At 38.9% G+C, this 6,108-nt stretch overlaps 1 pseudogene; it reads right to left on the minus strand.

Moving 5' to 3' along the window:
* Nucleotides 1-4,257: 4,257 nt before the first annotated feature.
* Nucleotides 4,258-5,199, minus strand: LOC110571145 (annotated as a pseudogene).
* Between the last annotated feature and the right edge of the window lie 909 nt (nucleotides 5,200-6,108).

Below are 6,108 nucleotides of genomic sequence, written 5' to 3' on the forward strand. Positions count from 1 at the left end.
GCTCCTTCCTGGGATACTGGTAAGCTGAAGTGAGGCAGAGGAAGAGTACAAAGGCTGCATCCATTGGCCTCCTTTCCCTGAGAGTACCTATGTAGGCCTCTAGGAGTATGCTAGACCAGGAGCCTGCTCATCAGGCCAGTGCTCCTGGGGAGGCACATAGGTCTCCTTCTCAGAAAGATGGGGTGTTTCAGTTATTGATCTGTACAGTGCCCCAGGGGTGTTAGTCTGCCAAGAACTGTTTCTGATTGTTACAGTCCCTTGGGACTCAAGAATGCAAGCCCCTGTAGCCTCTAGAACCAAGTGCTCAGGAGGCATCTCCTGGGATCCACTCTAAAAACTGGATTACAAGACACTGGCACTGTGCCACTTTTTTTTTTAAAGATTTTATTTATTTATTTGACAGAGAGAGAGAGACAGTGAGAGATGGAACACAAGCAGGGGGAGTGGGAGAGGGAGAAGCAGGCTTCCTGCTGAGCAGGGAGCCCAGTGCAGGATTCGATCCCAGGACCCTGGGATTATGACCTGAGCTGAAAGCAGATGCTTAACGACTGAACCACCCAGGCACCCCTCACTGTGCCACTTTTAGTGAGGCAGGGGAGAGCATAGGGATGGCATATGCCTACTGGCTATGGCAAGGTAGAGGGAGAGTGCAAAAATGGGGCACACCAGTGTCTCCATCCTTGGAGAGAATCCCAACAGGTCTCTGCCCTTCCAGTTGAAGCTTTAAGATTAGTAGACGAATCTCCTTTACATGTAGTCTGGGTACTTTCCAAACTGCTGCCTTTGTAATGGGCCCTGGGTCAAGTGAGTCTCTAGATGAGTCCTTAAAGAACAGTCTCTCAGTTTGCTACAGAGCCCCAGGTCTGAGAATTGTCTCTCAGATACAGGTCTTAAGAGTTGGAGTGCTTGATGTAGATTACAAATCTTCATTCCTCTAGGAGAAGCTTGGTTTGTGAGATCCCTCCCAATTATGGGTTCATATGCCAGGGCAGTAAATTTTTAGCAAAACAGTGTCTTAGCCTCTCCTATCCACCTTGATATGGCCCTTTTTTCATTTGATGTGAACCAAATGTTCAGCTAGTTCTCAGGTCTTTTTCAGAGGCAATTGTTCTACATGTGGTTGTGGATTCAGTGTGTTCATGGGAAGGAATGAGTTCAGGGTCTCTCTACACCACCATCTTCTATTTCAAAGGATTTTCTAAAGAGTTACATTGTCTGTGAATAAAGACAGTTTTCTTTCCTCCTTTCTAATCTGATGGCTTTTATTTCTTTCTTCCCTTATTGCCATGACTAGAAACTCTAACACAATATTGAATAAAAGAGGTGGGAGTGGACAACCTTGTCTTCTCCCTAATTTGGGGCTATAGCATTCAGTTTGCCATAATTAAGTATGATGTTAGCTTGGATTTTTCATAGATTCTCTTTTTTAGGTTGAGGAAGTTTCCTTCTATTATTTGTTTTCTGCAAGTTTTTATTAGCAGTAGAAAGTGATCTATTCAAATGATTTTTCTGCATGTATTGAATTGAACATATACTTTTCCTTTTGTGGTTTGTTAATATGATCATTACATTGATTGGTTTTCAGATGTTAAGCTAATCCTTCATTTCTGGGATGAATACTTCTTAATCATATTGTATTATCCTTTTTATATAGTGACAGATATTTTTTCCTAAAACTTAATTAGAATTTAAAAAACCATATTAATGGGGGATATTGGGTAGTTTTTTTTCTTGCAATGTCTTTATGTGTTTTTCTTTTTTTTTTTTTAAAGAAGTAGCATGGTTTTTTTGAAATGTTTTAGTACAGTGTTGGACAATCTTAAAACCTTATATTCTACAAGCACTGCAAATAATATATTCCTAATCAGCAGTTAGATGGGACCAATATATTTGATGTTTCATTTAATTATTCCCACACAATCAGCAAGGGATATGCAAGTTCTAGGGTTGGGCTACTCCCGAGGCTGCCTTCTTCATCTTTTTTAAAACTGAAACCATCACAGGGTGATGGATGTTGAGGAGGGCATGTGCCGTGATGAGCACTGGGTGTTGTGCTTGGCTGATGAATCACTGAATATTGCATCAGGAGCTGATTATGTACTATACAGTGGCTAACTGAACATAAAAAAAAAATCTTTGAAATTAAAAAAAAATAAAACTGAAACCATCAAATAGTTAAGGTCTACATTGCCTCTGTATATGGCCAAGTCTAGTCTAATTAGTTAATATATCAGAAATCCTTGAAAATAAAAAGTGAGGTTAAATGATAGAAACAGTTAATTCTTAATTCAGACAATGACAATATAGATTTTTCTATTTTTTTTTAATCTGAAGATTATCTTAAAACTAGCTCCATATCTTAGGTTCAATCTTAACATAAAATGTTTACCTCTAAATAAACTTTTTTCAGTCATGTGAACATGTATGCCAAGGCTGTCTACCTCTTCATGTTTATAACTACATTTTCATTTGTCTGTGCATAGAAATCCCAAGAGATAGATATCAATCATTTATCAAAACTAAAAATTATGTAATCTAACTAAATAGGCTCTTTACATACTCATGTCAACTCTTTCTAGATATAGTCAATCTGTATTGCATAGCTGACTCTACCAGGCTACAATACCATTGTTTTTTTTTCAAAAGCAATTTTAAGGTACAGCAAAGTGCTCATTTTTACAATGACGAAAGTGATACTTTTTAACTTAAATCTCTGCTGTAGTGAAGTTTGAAACCTTAAAGATTGCTGTTCAAATTTGTTAGTGACTTAAAAATTTGATTTTTCTGCCCAAAGAATTTAGATCAGAGAATTTCCTCTATTCAAGTTTTAAGATTCAGCAGAAACTAGAGATTGTTAATATTCCAAGGCTTTGTGCAGGCAAATTCTCTTCTTTGGGGGCTGAAGAATTCAGAGCCAATGTGGATATGACAAAACTCACAGGGAGTCAGTGCTTGCCTTCGGCCCCAGGCAGGTAGACACCTCACTGAGGAGGATGTTGTCAAGGGCCATCTTGTTAATAAAGCAATCTTTGCCTCCATGGTTACTCTTGGCCATCATTTGAACATTATCTTGATGGAGGAAAAATTAGTGCTTACTAATCTGTACTTTTTTTTGGAGGCCTTTCTTACCCACATTTTTCATGTAACAGATTTAAAACGTTAAAGTAATCAGTTGCCTAGGAGACTTGCTACTTCTGATTACAAAGGCAAAAGAGTATTAAATCAAAACTAAGGAAGTAATGTTTAAAAAAGAATTTGGGGGCACTCACAAAAATTCACTTTTTTATTATGTCAGAAACAAAATAATGATCAGACTAGTAAATTGAGGGGACTTAGGGGAGTCTTTGTTTTCGTGGAAATCCACAACATGAAATTATTGGAAAAAAAGCAAAGTAAAAGCTAGAGCTAAAAATAGGTGGTAAAGCAAGATGGCAGGACAGGAGGAACTGCTCAAAGAACTGTCTGCTTGGGATGGCGGAGCACAGTGTGAGTGCAACCAGTGGGCCTGCAGAGTCTGTCTCCAAATACTTTCTCAGTCAGATATATTGCTGAACATAATTTTGGAATTTTAGAACATGATATTTCAGGTAAGTGATAGTTATAACATATTTTTTAGAAGTGGCAATAAAAAATACTGAACTGCATTGCCTCTGATGTGTCTCATTTTTATCAGAAAGTAAACGTGTCAGTGACCATCTTAAGCTATATAAAATTTGGTCAAATTAAGCACAACAACAATGGTTTATTTGAAACCTGCTTCCTAAAAAAAAAAAAAAAATCAAAATTCAGGGTATTATTGATTTTCTCAGGTTCACTCAGAAGTAAAGGCTAATTCTGTATACAGGGTTTTACCCAAATGTCCTTTGGCATTATCATTATTTACACAGAAGGCTTTAATCTGAAGTCACCTTTGGCACCCTCAAAATATATAAACTATGAACTTCTGCAATGGAATTATATACTTGGAAGTTGTGACCTCAAAGTACTGACAGACCAAAGAAAAAGGTCACTTATCAGAACAAGTCAGGATGATGAATTATTCTCACTAATGAAAGATCAAATAACCACTACCCTCTCCACAAACTGGAAATAAATGGTCTTGAGCTTGAGAAGGGGGAAACAATGGATTCTGGAGTATACAAAGATCAGATGCTTTTGCCTTATCCTACAGTTGCTGAGTCCTAAAACTAAAAAGTCAGATAAACACATGTAATTCAGAAGCCAGTGAAGGCTTGCTCCACACTTCACATCTGGGATCTATAGCAGGATGTAACCAAACAGGTAAAACACAGATTTATTGTTGTGTGTCCTTGGGATTGCCTCTGCCAAGATCACAGAGATATCAGTAACCTGAATCTTGGAACAGTGTCTCATTTTGTCCCCTTGTGGAATGGTGTTTGTGACAACAGCTTCAAAGGTAGCATTATTTATGCTGGAAATAGCTGGCCTAGAGAAGATTCCATGGGTAAGAATAGCATGAACTTTGGTGGCTCCTGGGAGTAGCTTGTCAGCAGCATGGCAGCTACATGTGTCAGCCATGTCCTCCATGAGGACAGCCATGCGGTCCTTCACGTGGCCCACCAGAACCATCTGGTCCATTTCATTTGCTTTCTGACTCTCTTTGTGAATCAAGGGAAATTCCACATTCACCCACATTCACTGCAATTGATACATCCATTTTAGCTCCCCTGGCATCAGGTAAATGATAATACAGTTCCTCCACTTGGCAATGTTCTCCCAAATCCACTGCAGGACTGCAGGCTCCGTGGACAGATTATCCACTGGAATCTCAAAGAATCCCTGGATCTGAGAGACATGCAGGTCCACGGTGATGATGTGATCTGCCCCAGCAAGAGCATAGTGGCCACAAGTTTCACAGAAATCGGAGCACAACTTTTGTCCTTTTTATTTTGTCAAGAGTATGGAAAATGGGATCACAGCAGTCACCTTGGATGATGACAAGATCTTGTAGGCGTTGATCATGACAAGGAGTTCCATCAGGTTGTTGTCGATTTCTCCACAGCTACTCTGGATGTTCTAGACATCTTCGCCCTTCCTGCTTTCACTGATCTCATCGTTGGTCTCCTGGTTGCTGAACTTCTTAGTGACCACCTTGCCCAGCTCCAGGCCCAGCCAGTCGGCCACGTACTGGGACAGGTCCTGGTGCAAGCTGCTGCTGAAGAGCATGATGTTGGGCATGGCAGAGGTGGAGGGCACCGGAGGCTGCCATGCAAGCAGGCTGTCCCTGTCTGGTTATGATGTCATGGTGATTCTGGCATTATAGAATTATTTGTGAATTATTTCTTCCTTTTCAATTTTTTTTGGAAGCCTATGTGTAGGATTGGTATTATTTTTTCCTTGAATTTTGGGATAAATGGTCTGTCAAACTATTTGTACCTGGATTTTTTCTGTGTTTGGGAAAGTTAACTACAATTAAATATTTTTCATAGATAGTATTTTATTTCTTTTTTTTTTTTTAAAGATTTTATTTATTTATTTGAGAGAGAGAGAGTGAGAGACAGAGAGCATGAGAGGGGGGAGGGTCAGAGGGAGAAGCAGACTCCCTACCGAGCAGGGAGCCAGATGTGGGACTCGATCCCGGGACTCCAGGATCATGACCTGAGCCGAAGGCAGTCGCTTAACCAACTGAGCCACCCAGGCGCCCGATAGTATTTTATTTCTTATGTAGGCATTAGTAGTTGTATCTTTCAAGGAATTTATCCATTTCATCTAAGTTGCTGAATTTATTGCCATAAATATGTTTACAGTGTTCCCTTACTATCTTTTAAATATTCATAGAATCTATAGTTCTGTTGCTTCCCTCATTCCTAAGTTTGGTAACTAGTGTCATCTCTCTTTTATTTAAATTTTTTTCTAGCAGTCTAGCTAGAATGTATGTCAATTTTATTGATGTTATTAAAGAACCATTTTTTGGTTTCATTTTTTTTTAATTTTCTGAATTCTAGATAATTTATGCTCTGATATTTATTTTATTTCCTCTTTCTACTTTGGAAACTGATGTCATTGATTTGAGTTGATTCTTATTTTCCAGTGTAAGTGTTAAGTGCTTTAAATTTCTCCCTAAGTACTGTTTTTTAGTGGCATCCC

This window comes from Neomonachus schauinslandi, chromosome 1, assembly GCF_002201575.2.
Source record: "Neomonachus schauinslandi chromosome 1, ASM220157v2, whole genome shotgun sequence".
Classification (NCBI taxonomy): Eukaryota; Metazoa; Chordata; class Mammalia; order Carnivora; family Phocidae; genus Neomonachus; species Neomonachus schauinslandi.